Source organism: Pelophylax lessonae, assembly GCF_965119305.1.
Source record: "Pelophylax lessonae genome assembly, chromosome: 4".
NCBI lineage: Eukaryota > Metazoa > Chordata > Amphibia > Anura > Ranidae > Pelophylax > Pelophylax lessonae.
Window position 1 is genome coordinate 573,122,327 of NC_138771.1, and position 14,480 is coordinate 573,136,806.

Below are 14,480 nucleotides of genomic sequence, written 5' to 3' on the forward strand. Positions count from 1 at the left end.
CTCCTCCTCCTCATCCTGTGCCACATCCTCTTCCATCATCGCCCGAATTGTTTTTTGAAGGAGGCATAGAAGTGGGATAGTTAAGCTGACAACGGCGTCATCGGCACTGGCCATGTTGGTGGAGTACTCAAAACAGCGCAACAAGGCACACAGGTCTCGCATGGAGGCCCAGTTATTGGTGGTGAAGTGGTGCTGTTCTGCAGAGCGACTCACGCGTGCGTGCTGCAGCTGAAACTCCACTATGGCCTGCTGCTGCTCGCACAGTCTTTCCAGCATGTGCAAGGTGGAGTTCCACCTTGTGGGCACGTCACATATGAGGCGGTGAGCGAGAAGGCCGAAGTTACACTGCAGCGCTGACAGGCGAGCAGCAGCAGGGTGAGAACGCCGAAAGTGCGCACAGACGGCCCGCACTTTCTGCAGCAGCTCTGACATATCGGGGTCATTTTTAAGGAACCTCTGCACCACCAAATTCAGCACATGCGCCAGGCAAGGGATGTGCGTCAAACCGGCTAGGCCCAGAGCTGCTATGAGATTTCGCCCGTTATCGCACACCACCAGGCCGGGCTTGAGGCTCACTGGCAGCAACCACTCATTTGTCTGCTGTTCCATGCTCCTCCACAACTCCTGCGCGGTGTGTGGTTTTTTCCCCCAAACAGGCAAGTTTTAAAACTGCCTGCTGTCGTTTACCCCTGGCCGTGCTGAAGTTAGTGGTGAAGGTGTTACGCTGACCGGATGAGGAGGCGGTAGAGGATGAGGAAGCGGAGTAGGAGGAGTTAGGAACAGGAGGCAAACTGAAGCGCCCTGCAATCCTCGGTGGTGGAAGGACATGCGCCAAATTGCTATCCGCCTCAGGCCCATCCGCCACTGCATTTACCCAGTGTGCCGTTAGGGAGATATAACGCCCCTGACCGTGCTTACTGGTCCACGTATCGGTAGTTAGGTGGACCTTGGCACAGATGCCGTTGCACAGTGCACACCTGATTTTTTTCCCCCACTTGGTTGTGCAGGGAAGGGATGGCTTGCCTGGAAAAGTAGTGGCGGCTGGGCACGACGTACTGTGGGACAGCCACCGACATAAGGTTTTTAAAACTGTGCGTCTCCACCAGACGGAATGACAGCATTTCAAAGGCCAAGAATTTTGAAATGCTGGCATTCAGGGCCAGGGATCGCGGGTGGGTAGGGGGGTACTTCCTCTTCCTCTCAAGTGTTTGGGAGATGGAAAGCTGAACGCTTCCACGGGACATTGTGGAGATGGTTGGTGACCCAGGTGGTGGTGTTGCTGACAGATCGTCTGTTTGCGGGGTGGCAGGTGCCGCTATCACTACAGATGTGGATGGAGAGGCCGAGACTGCAGCAGAAGAGGAAGCAGGAGGAGCCAGAGACCTTTCTTGGTTTTGAAGGTGTCTACTCCATTGCAGCTCGTGCTTTGCACTTAGATGCCTGATCATGCAGGTTGTGCTCAGGTTGAGAAAGTTTATGCCTTGCTTCAGGCTCTGATTGCACAGGGTACAAACCACTCGTGTCCTGTCATCAGCACATTTTCTGAAGAACTTCCACACTAGAGAACTCCTTTGAGCTGGCTTTGGTGCGCTCGTTCCCTTGCTGCGTTTGACAGTAGCAGGCGTAGTGTCTAGGGCACGGCCACTCCGCTTCTGCACCCTGCTCCCTCTTCTGCTGTACTGGTGGCTCTGCGCGACCACCGCCTCTTCCTCCAAACTACTCAGGTCACCTGCATGACCTTCATTCCATGTGGGGTCGAGGACCTCATCGTCCTCCACATCATCTTCCACCCAGTCTTCACCCCTGCCCTCCTTGTCGGTCTCCACAATTCTGAATGCCGCAGCAGTTGGCACCTGCGTTTCGTCATCATCGGAGACGTGCTGCGATGGTCCTTCCATGTACTCATCTTGAGAAATAAGTGGTTGGGCATCGCTGCACTCAATCTCTTCCACTTCTGGGGCAGGGCTAGGTGGATGGCCCTGAGAAACCCTGCTGACAGAGTCCTCAAAAAGAAGAAGAGACTGCTGTATGACTTGGGGCTCAGACTGCTTGCCTGATTTGCAAGGGGGTGAGGTGAAAGACGGTTGGACATTGGCTGCAGGTGCCAACTCTGACCTTTCTGCAGTAGACTGGGTGGGAGACAATGTGAAGGAACTGGAGGCACTGTCAGCAACCCAATCTACTATCGCCTCTACTTCTTCTAGCCTCATCACTTCTAGAGGCGTATGATGCCCTACCAAATACTGCTGCAGGTTCTGTCGCCTACTCACACTTGAGGAAGGTGTTTCACTTGTGCGTGTAGCTGGCACAGATCGACCACGTCCTCTCCTTGCAACAGGAGCTCTACCAGCAGCACCACGACCCAGGCCACGGCACCTATTTGACGGTCTCCTCATATTTCTGTAATTTATGATCTTGCCCTAGAAAGGTGTTTATTGAATAGCGGAACAAAACAACAACAGTATCGCACGGGTGTATCTCACAGTCAAATATGCAAACTATGCCGCAATTTAATTTTTTTTACCCTAAAAGGGTGTATATTGAATAGCGGAATAGAAAAAAGGATAAAAAACGGTGTATCTCACACGTACAAACACAGACTAGGCCCCGATTAAAATTTTTTGTACCCTAAAGGGAGGATGAGGAAGAGTAGGAGGAGTTCGGAACAGGAGGCAAACTGAAGCGCCCTGCAATCCTCGGCGGTGGAAGGAGATGCGCCAAACAAATTTAAAAAGGTGTATCTCACATGTACCGATACAGACTATGCCGTAATTTAATTTTTTACACTCAAACAGGGTGTATATTGAATAGCGGAATAGGAAAAATTTTACAAAACGGTGGTGTATCTCACACGTACAAACCCAGACTAGGCCCCGATTACTATTTTTTGTACCCCCAAAGGCAGGATGAGGAGTAGGAGGAGTTCGGAACAGGCAGGAGGCAGACTGAAGCACCCTGCAATCCTCGGCGGTATGAGATGCGCCCCAAAAATTAGAAAGGTGTATCTCACACGTCCCGACGCAGACTATCTCGCAATTTAATTGTTTTTACCCCAAAGGTGTAGATTGAATAGCGGAATAGAAAATATGATATCAAAAGATGTATGTATCTCACACGTACCGACACAGACTATCCCGCAATTTAATTGTTTTTACCCCAAAGGTGTAGATTAAATAGCGGAATAGAAAATATTATCAAAAGGTGTATGTATCTCACACGTACAGAACCAGACTAGGCCCCGATTACAATTTTTTGTACCCCCAAAGGCAGGATGAGGAGTAGGAGGAGTTCGGAACAGGCAGGAGGCACACTGAAGCACCCTCAAATCCTCGGCAGTATGAGATGTGCCCCAAAAATTGGAAAGGTGTATCTCACACGTACCGACACAGACTATCCCGCAATTTAATTGTTTTTACCCAAAGGTGTAGATTTAATAGCGGAATAGAAACTATGATATCAAAAGGTGTATGTATCTCACACGTAGAGACCCAGACTAGGCCCAAATTACTATTTTTTGTACCCCCAAAGGCAGGATGAGGAGTAGGAGGAGTTCGGAACAGGCAGGAGGCACACTGAAGCACCCTCAAATCCTCGGCAGTATGAGATGCGCCCCAAAAATTGGAAAGGTGTATCTCACACGTACCGACACAGACTATCCCGCAATTTAATTGTTTTTACCCAAAGGTGTAGATTTAATAGCGGAATAGAAACTATGATATCAAAAGGTGTATGTATCTCACACGTAGAGACCCAGTCTAGGCCCAAATTACTATTTTTTTGTACCCCCAAAGGCAGGATGAGGAGTAGGAGGAGTTCGGAACAGGCAGGAGGCAGACTGAAGCACCCTGCAATCCTCGGCGGTATGAGATGCGCCCCAAAAATTGGAAAGGTGTATCTCACACGTACCGACGCAGACTATCTCGCAATTTAATTGTTTTTACCCCAAAGGTGTAGATTGAATAGCGGAATAGAAAATATGATATCAAAAGATGTATGTATCTCACACGTACCGACACAGACTATCCCGCAATTTAATTGTTTTTACCCCAAAGGTGTAGATTAAATAGCGGAATAGAAAATATTATCAAAAGGTGTATGTATTTCACACGTACAGAACCAGACTAGGCCCCGATTACAATTTTTTGTACCCCCAAAGGCAGGATGAGGAGTAGGAGGAGTTTGGAACAGGCAGGAGGCACACTGAAGCACCCTCAAATCCTCGGCAGTATGAGATGTGCCCCAAAAATTGGAAAGGTGTATCTCACACGTACCGACACAGACTATCCCGCAATTTAATTGTTTTTACCCAAAGGTGTAGATTTAATAGCGGAATAGAAACTATGAGATCAAAAGGTGTATGTATCTCACACGTAGAGACCCAGACTAGGCCCAAATTACTATTTTTTGTACCCCCAAAGGCAGGATGAGGAGTAGGAGGAGTTCGGAACAGGCAGGAGGCACACTGAAGCACCCTCAAATCCTCGGCAGTATGAGATGCGCCCCAAAAATTGGAAAGGTGTATCTCACACGTACCGACACAGACTATCCCGCAATTTAATTGTTTTTACCCAAAGGTGTAGATTGAATAGCGGAATAGAAAATATGATATCAAAAGGTGTATGTATCTCACACGTAGAGACCCAGACTAGGCCCAAATTACTATTTTTTGTACCCCCAAAGGCAGGATGAGGAGTAGGAGGAGTTCGGAACAGGCAGGAGGCAGACTGAAGCACCCTGCAATCCTCGGCGGTATGAGATGCGCCCCAAAAATTGGAAAGGTGTATCTCACACGTACCGACGCAGACTATCTCGCAATTTAATTGTTTTTACCCCAAAGGTGTAGATTGAATAGCGGAATAGAAAATATGATATCAAAGATGTATGTATCTCACACGTACCGACACAGACTATCCCGCAATTTAATTGTTTTTACCCCAAAGGTGTAGATTAAATAGCGGAATAGAAAATATTATCAAAAGGTGTATGTATCTCACACGTACAGAACCAGACTAGGCCCCGATTACAATTTTTTGTACCCCCAAAGGCAGGATGAGGAGTAGGAGGAGTTCGGAACAGGCAGGAGGCACACTGAAGCACCCTCAAATCCTCGGCAGTATGAGATGTGCCCCAAAAATTGGAAAGGTGTATCTCACACGTACCGACACAGACTATCCCGCAATTTAATTGTTTTTACCCAAAGGTGTAGATTTAATAGCGGAATAGAAACTATGATATCAAAAGGTGTATGTATCTCACACGTAGAGACCCAGACTAGGCCCAAATTACTATTTTTTGTACCCCCAAAGGCAGGATGAGGAGTAGGAGGAGTTCGGAACAGGCAGGAGGCACACTGAAGCACCCTCAAATCCTCGGCAGTATGAGATGCGCCCCAAAAATTGGAAAGGTGTATCTCACACGTACCGACACAGACTATCCCGCAATTTAATTGTTTTTACCCAAAGGTGTAGATTGAATAGCGGAATAGAAAATATGATATCAAAAGGTGTATGTATCTCACACGTAGAGACCCAGACTAGGCCCAAATTACTATTTTTTGTACCCCCAAAGGCAGGATGAGGAGTAGGAGGAGTTCGGAACAGGCAGGAGGCACACTGAAGCACCCTCAAATCCTCGGCAGTATGAGATGCGCCCCAAAAATTGGAAAGGTGTATCTCACATGTACCGATACAGACTATCCCGCAATTTAATTGTTTTTACCCAAAGGTGTAGATTGAATAGCGGAATAGAAAATATGATATAACATTGGTGATTTATCAATAGCACATGTGAACAGCAGTGTCTTATATCAGTCAGCTCTGCTGCAGGCTATGGAGGGAAAAAAAAAAAGAAAATTCCCCTTTTAAGTTTGTAATTTTTAACTAGATTAGTACAGACTATGCCACAATTTAATTTTTTTAACCCAACGGTGTATATTGAATAGTGGAATAGAAAAAAGTGTATAACTTTTGAAATCACTCAATAATAGCACATGTGAACACAGCAGTGTATTATCACAGTCAGCACAGCAGCACTGATGGAAAAACGCTGCACACAACTGACTGATAAAAAATACTTTTTTTCTCCCTCCTCCTCAGCGGGCAAAAAGATTGTGTTCACACCACCCCACACACAGCAAAATCGATGTGGACCACTGACCCCTGCCTATCTCCAGATTCTCCCTAAAAGGATCGATAAGATCGGTCACTGCCGGCACTGCAAACCCCCCCCACACAGCAAAATCGATTGTAGAACACTGACCCTGCCTATCTCCAGCCTCTCCCTAAAAGGATCGATAAGATCGGGCACTGCAAACCCCCCCCACACAGCAAAATCGATTGTAGAACACTGACCCTGCCTATCTCCAGCCTCTCCCTAAAATTCCCTAATATCTCGCCCTGCCTGCAGCACTCCGACCTGTCCCTCAATTCTTTTCGGACACAATATGATTTTTGCCTGTCTGTCCCTAATCAGCAGCCAGCACGTATGATGTGTGCTCTCTCCCTAATCTACAGCAGAATGACGCAGCGGCGCTCCGTCTCGAACTTATAAAGACTTGGTTATAAAGACTCTCACATGCTTCAGATGGCCAATCACAGCTACTAATACATTTGTAGGCATGGCTGGGATGGCTTAAGGCACACCAGTTAAACGCTTGTTGATTGGCTGTTGAAAGCCCGCCATTAAAAGCGCGCCAATACATACAAACCCGGAAATAAAATGACCGAACACGGATTTTTACCCGAACATACAGTGAAGTTTTCGGGTCCGTGTTCGGGTAACAAAAATCCAATTATTCGGTACGAACACGAATAATACAGTCCGTGTTCGCTCAACACTACTTACTGGTGACAACCGCTGAGCATGATCGGATCATCGGCCCGACAATAGGATGCAGCTTGGCTGTGTTAGGGATGTCTCGTGAAAGCAATGGAGCTCTGGGCAGGTGCAGCGAGAATAAGGACAACTCCAGGGTCACCGACTGTTTCAGATTGGCGTGTCGGGCCCAATCAATCCACCTCGTCAGCATGGCTGCCTGATAGTAACGTCGGGGGTCCAGCAGTGCCACACCCCCATACACCTTGGGCATGACAAGTAATTGGCGTGATATCCGAGGCCTCCTCCCGGCCCAAACAAAATTCGTGAAGATAGATTCAACCTTCCTAAAGAAAGTCGCTGGAATGAAGACTCATGAATTGTATTTCGCTACAGCATCGCACGACCGTGCAATTTCCAGTTAAAGTAACACAGTGCCGAATCGCAAAAAATGGCCTGGTCATTAAGGAGGTAAAACCTTCCAGGGCTGAAGTGGTTAAGGGACTTTTGGGCTCTACTAAGGACTTTTAATTATACATATTTACATCCTATTTGGATATTATATGGTTTGTAATAGGTATATTGTGCTGCACTGTGTTTCTTTGTATGTGTAGATTGGGCAAGTGATGCACCCTTTAGTGTTCAGCTTGCAATTTGAATTGTACCAGTGGTTGATCGTTTGCGCCGATTGTATTTTATCATTTTTTTATGTTGGATTTTTTTTGCACTGAAACAAACTATTTTCGAAACATTAGTAGTGAAATTGATTGAAAACAGTTTGAACAAATCTACAGTGCATGGAGATGTTAAAATGTAACCCCAGATTGCTTAATTGATTGATGAAAAATCTACCATTTTATTGTTATCGATTTGATAAAATGTCAATAATTGGGCGGCATCTATTGATACAATGATGGCGTTATCGCATGCACGTTAGATTGATGTTTTTTTTTTTTTTTTTATGCCAACCGTTTTTGTCAAGCGATTTTCTAACCGTGTATGGCCAGCATTAATTAAGCAATTGACTGTACACAATATGCATGTCACATCTTTTGTTCTATATACAGGGGTTGGACAAAAATATGGAAACATGATTTGCAGGTGTGAAAGTGACGACATGTTTCGCATTGAAAGCGAAAGTGATGTAACGTTCTTTTGCTTCCGCTTTGTGATGAGACTCCTAGCTAACCAGTGGGCAGCCTCACTTTCGTCATTCGCTGCTTGCGCCGTTAGTAATACAGAGTCTGGTCACAGTTTACGGAACTTCCAAGAGGGCAAATTGTTGGTGACTGCTTAGCTGGTGCCTCTGACTGAAGTTGCCAATTTGTGGTGTCGCAAGGTACAGTATGAAAGGTTAATTATGCTTATCAGACAACAGTTTCCCGCAAACTGTATAAGTGCGGTCAAGAGACCAAAAGAGACAAAAGGACATTGTGCAGGACTGTGACCCAGCATAAGAGAACAACTGCTGCAACTGTGACTGCAGAGCTCAATCTCAGTCTCAATCTCAGTCTTCCAAAGCCCATGTCCACAAAAACCTGTGCGGAGGGAACACTAGAAGCAAAACGGGCGAGCTGCAATTGCCATACCAATAGCAACCAATATTAAAGGGTAACTCCACTTTCGTGGGGAAAAAAAAATAGTAAATAAAGAAAAAACAATATAGCGCATACAATTGCAACACAAATCCTATTGTAATTGAATGTTATTAAAAATTACCTTTCCTTTTCAGCCTGCAGCTGTTGTAATTTTCTGGAAATATAATGCAATATGGCAACTTGGAGGTGTTCTGTACACAGAATGTGTACTGACCACACCCCAGATACATCATTTCCTGCTTGTGTGATTGGCTCACACATTTTCCAGAAGTCTGCACTAAGATACAAGTCAGATTTCTGGCAACAAAAATGTCATTTTTAGTTAGATACTCCCAATAGGAACATATCTAAAGGGATGCAGGCCCACCAGCTTTCCTCATTAGAGCCCTGCAGCTGACAGATAATTATGAAACCACTCCCATTTGACCCACTCAGCACAGAGGCACAGAAGATCAATGATTTCTTCAGAATAACAAAAGGTAGGAATCTGCAACAACGTTTGTTAAAATCCTTGTAATGTACAGAGATCACCCAGAGGGCAATGTTTTTTCTCAAGAAAAGTGGAGTTACCCTTTAATGCTCAAAAGCAGAGAGAGCGGTGCAACACCCATAAATCATGGACTATCGCTCAATGGAAGAGTGTAATATGGTCCGATGAATCGAGCTTCACACGTGAACACCATCCCTAGCCTCATACCAGGACTGTCTTGTGCCAACGGAAAAGCATGGTGGCGGCGCACTCATGGTTTGGGCAGCCATATTTTGGTATTGGGCAGGCCCCATCATCACCTTGAACGGTAGAGTCACTGCCACTGACTATGTACAAATTTTGGCCAACCATGTGAACCCCATGGTGCAGACATTGTTTCCCAAAGACAGTGCTATTTACCAAGACCCTAATGCTCCGATTCACACAACTGGTGTTGTCAAGTCATGGTTTGACCAGCGTGCAAAGTCTTGTACCTTTCCTGGGTGCCGCAGTCACGGAACCTAAATATCATAGAGCCACTATGGTCAATTTTGGAGAACAAGGTGCGGGCTCGTTTTCCACCTCTGCAATCACTGGAACGATTTTTGCATGAGGAGTGGTATGAGATTCCATTTTCCACCATCCATATTTATCAATTCTCAGGAGAATTCAGGCCGTCTTGGATGCTAATAGCAGTCCAATGTCCCAAATATCAACTTGATTGACGCTGAAAACATAGATCACACTCCACGGTCTCTGTAGGAAATGTGCTTACCAGATAGCCACTAAAAATCTGCAAGATTCATATGCTGAGATGTAGTCGCGGCGTGCTGACGTCATCCCGGAAGTTATCCTAGGAGCGGATGTGCTTTGCCGTCCGGCCGGCGGCTTCCATCCATCGCGATTTTATCTACAATGTTTGTGAGTGTTGTTCTTTTTAATCAATAAATCAGTCATTATTTTATTACACTATTGGCGCTCTCTCTTTCACTCGGGCTGGTTCTACATCCTGGTACTGAGTTTACAGTTAACACCATTGATGCTGTTGGTCCTGGAGCTTCACGTATGATGGGAAAGCGCTAATAGATTTACTGCTTGGATTATTTGTCATCTGGTAAGAGGCCTATAGGGCTTTTGAGTGACGTTTCTGGTATCTTGGCTATCTGGATTAACCTATCTGCTCATTTGACCTATCTTTTCGGTAAGAGGCTTCGCAATTGGAATGTGTTCGTTTCCACATTCATTCCCTTTACACTGGGCTATTCACGTTTGCTCATTATTCATTTGGTGAGCTGCTGCACAATCGATAGGGATTCCTTATATGGTGGTGGAAATTTATATAATTTATATAATTTACGGTATCACACTAAGTTTTTTCTCTTTTGCATATTATTCACATTATTCGCTGAGGACTCTGACAACTCCCATCTCCCAGATCTGTGACTACATCTCAGCATATGAATCTTGCAGATTTTTAGTGGCTATCTGGTAAGCACATTTCCTACAGAGACCGTGGAGTGTGATCTATGTTTTCAGCGTCAATCAAGTTGATATTTGGGACATTGATTTTTGTTTGGACATTAATTTTTGTTTACCCACATCACGCAGCGCGGCTTATTTTTCTATACATTATCTGAGGGTGTGGTCGCACTTGAAGTCACTGCTTTTCATACAATACTCACTTTAGCGCGGTTATTTTTCTCTTTTTAATAGCAGTCCAATACCATATAATGTAACGATTTTGTTTTTCCTGGTGTTTCCATAATTTTGTCCAACCTCTGGATGAGCAGATGCTGCTGTCAACCAGTCCTGCAAGAAGAATTGACGCTATGTCTGATTTTGCTCGCCGCTCGTCTTCTGGAGAGAATTTCAGCCATCCTATGCCCAGGGGCAATTCAAACAAGTTGCACTTGATGCATTTGCACTCTGCACTTGATCAGCAGGGGTGTCATGTGTCAGTCAGTTGTTTGAACAAATCTTGTCAAGCAGTGTCGGAGCAACAGGTAGGAAAACGTTGCTTTTTAAATGGGATTCTAAAGCTTTACCGCACTTGTGCAGGCAAAACTCACTGAAGATTGAAGTAACACACCATAAGGTAATAATTCAGAAAGTAGTTTATTGATTTGGAATAGTAGGCAATGCTTTTGGCAGGGCAGAAATTCTCGTTTCATCACGGCTTAAGAGAATTTGAGGTTGACAATCTGGAAATGCAGAGGTAACTGGTGATTTGGCTGTCAGCAAAAAAGGGCATTACTGACAATGTCTATGCTACAAAGAGGCAATTGAGTACTTTGGCATCAAATTGGCAATCAAGACAGTATGAGGGCAATTAAAGGCAATCATGACAATATTGGGTCTATGTAAGAAAAAAACTGCTATATGAATGGGACAAATATTTGCATAACCAAAAATAAACTTAACGTATTTTGGTAAATATGTATATTTCCTATGATCCAAAGCACCACATAATGGCCATAGCAGCACCTGCAGGGAACTGAAGTGTCACAGTTCTGTATCACCGCTGCCACATGACATGAAAAAACTATAAACAGGAGTTTTGGTGTCCTCGGGCCGAGGTAAGCGCAGGTCATCACAGGTGCAGAAGAGAGCAACCTAGTACAATCCAGTGGCTCCTTGGGGATGGCGCTACACAGGCTTAGCACTTTTTTTGCTAATACAGAAAAATACCAGCTGATCCTGCTAGAAATCCAGTATCCCTCTAATTTTCTATGCAACGAACTGAAATTTCAAACAATGTTATCTGCCTACCCAGTTTTCTTCAATGAACTAAAAAACACCACTCCCTATGCGATATGGATGAGGTGAGGAGAGGTGTTTGAAGTCTAATGAGAGCCTAGGGTGACCCTAAGACAGGAAGTGTGCTACTGACAGGATCACTAGGTGAAAATAAAGGGGAAAAAACAATGCGACCACCACATCTAAGTACTGGAAAACTGCAATATATTATATTGCACCTCTCGTCCCGGCCCTTCTATTCAGGGCCGGGACGAGAGGTGGGCAGGAGGGGTGGCTGGCACTGTAGGGTCACGTGAGGTGGGAGGGGATTTGTGGTGGGAGGTGGAATTTGAGGGGCAGCAGAGGGTAAGAATTGTTGTAAAAGGGGAAATTTGGGTGTGTGTGCTAGGAGTAGTGATTCGGGAGGAGTGTGCTAGAAGGAGATATTTTTGGGATTGTGGGATGTATATGTTAGGAGGGGAATTTGAAGTGGGGGGGGGGGGATATGTACTCGGAGGGGAAATTTGAGGGGTGGAGGATTTGTGCTAGTAGGAAAAGTGATTTTTTTTTTGGGGGGGGGGGGGGCATTAGTGCTGGGGGGATTTGGGGGATGGGGGAGGCGGGGATTTGTGCTGGGAGGGGGGATTTCAGCAGGGCTTCAGATTTGTACTGGAGTTTATGCTTAGGGGGTAATGATGCAGCTTAGTGCCCAGTTTTGTTTCTTGCTTCTTGGGGGGTGGGGGGGGGGGAGCAATTTGGCATGTTTGCCCTGGGCTCTAGGTGACCTTGTGCCAGCCCTGCTTATATTGTTTTCCTAATCAAAAAAAAAAAGCAGGCTTGGTGCTGAGCGGGGTCTATGTCACTCCGCCATACTGCCCAGGACGGACCTAACTTCCCGGAGACCGGAGCACTCTGTACAGCAGGTGTTTGGAGGCAGGCATTGACATCTAACAAAACGCTCATATGTGAACAGCGGCCATTGAAATGAGAGAGATTTTGCTTGTTGGGTGTTTTTAGACTTCAGAGATGAACGTTTTTATGAGCTAAAAAACGCTCAGGTGTGAACAGGGCCAAAAGGAGTTTTTTCAAGCGCCTGGTTTGGAATATCTAGACACCAGCATTTGGAGTTTTGCTCGCAGCGGAAGTGCTTAGGCGAATCAGGACCTTTTTCTGCCTTTTATCATTTTGGAGCTGGTAAGGGCATATGTATGTCAGCCCTCTTCGGTGACACGATTGGGATCTATGTGCTCTATTTACTTTCCTTTTGGTAAGCTGCAGTCCTATTGGGGGAGGTCCTCTACACTATTTGTTTCTGCAATATTTTTCTATTACTCTGGTAAGGAGTATATTCACAGGATTGGAGGTGTCTATGTTCTTTACTATCACTACTACAGCACCTTTCCGATATTCCCATCACTTGGGGTGTTACATCTATTTGTTTGTGGTTTTACGCTATGGCGTTTTTTATTTCATTTCACATGATCACTCAACACTGAGGAGATCCATTCAACATACGGAGTCCGTCTGAGATCTGGTTCCTGTGGATCACTTGGAATCTTTGGGCCTATTTATTATTAGCCTTTGGTAAGCGGTACCTGTACAGAAAATTTCGTCAGACGTGCTGTTTGCCTTTATATGGACTTTATCTCTGGACTTTTTTACATTATCATATATGTTTTCACTATATAGCGCAACTTATATTTATACATTGTTTTCCTAATGCAAGTCTTATACTAGCTTGTCCCCGATTCAGTAAAGCTGGATACACACTATACAACTTTTGTTGTTAGATTTCCTTTAGATTTACCTTTAACATTGTAGTGCAAGGGCCTGACTGATTGCATACAAATTGAAAGTGTTTAGATTTGACCTCATATTATACGGTTTTGGTAAATCTAAAGGAAAAAAATCTAAAGACAATTGTATAGTTTGTATGGCCCATTGGAAACTACTGATTAGATCACATTGCTGCTTGTTAAAATGTTCCTGCCTGGGCCAGCCCATGCACTCTCTCTATGTATTCGTTGAGAGCTTCTGAGAACAAATTCCATCACCTCTGACTCAGTCCCTCTGCTCCCTGCTTACCACTAATACTTGTAAACACAGAAGTCTGGCTTCTGTGTTTACAAGAGACAACTTGTCTCCCAATGGCTCCCACATATTTGATCTGCTGAGTGTCTCCCACAGTGCAGGGTGGAGACGAGGGAGATGCAGGTGCCAGCAGTTCAGTACAGATGCCAACAACCCCAGTGGATGATCTCCCTGCAAGTGAGAGAGGCAGAGCCAACTACAAGTGCGGGGAAGTACTAGAGCTAGCTGGGTGCTTCCGCTTAACACAGCAATAAAAGTAAGACATGAAAGATGGTGGAGCTTTAAAAGAAGGTGGGGAGAAAATGGGGATATGGAGGGGGGCTTGCATGCAGAGGTGAGAGCTGAAGAGGGGTGGAAGCAAGATGTGGATAGGGGATGCAAAGGTAAGCAATTGTGGAAGAAGGCTGAACTCTGTACTATGTATGCAGCACACCCCTGAACTCTGCACTTTGTATGTAACGCACCCCCAAACTCTGCACTCTATTTGTAAACCCTCCCCAACCCTGCACTCTGTATGTAATTGTAATGCACTCCTGGTATTTAATGCTTCTTTAAAACCCTTGCACTGTTAGTGAAAAAAAGCCCTGAATAGCTCTATTGGAATAAATTAGAGCGTAAAGCACATGCCAGGGCCTTGCCAGAAACATTTTGACAAGTTGGGGGGGGGGGGTTCTGAAGAGGAAATTATAAGCATTAGGATGCCCCCATCTCCCCCCACTAAGCTCCAAGACCCCCCCCCATCTCTCCCCACTAAGCACCAAAATGCCCCTTCT

At 45.3% G+C, this 14,480-nt stretch overlaps 1 protein-coding gene across 1 annotated transcript in view; it reads left to right on the top strand.

The window, feature by feature from the left end:
* The first annotated feature begins 10,869 nt into the window (after positions 1 to 10,869).
* The window catches only part of DDHD2 (DDHD domain containing 2), a 131,054-nt gene continuing 127,443 nt past the window's right edge, over positions 10,870 to 14,480 (top strand). The window contains exon 1 of the mRNA XM_082255218.1: positions 10,870 to 10,975. The gene's annotated coding sequence lies outside the window, so the exon portion shown is untranslated. The remainder of the gene's footprint in view (positions 10,976 to 14,480) is intronic.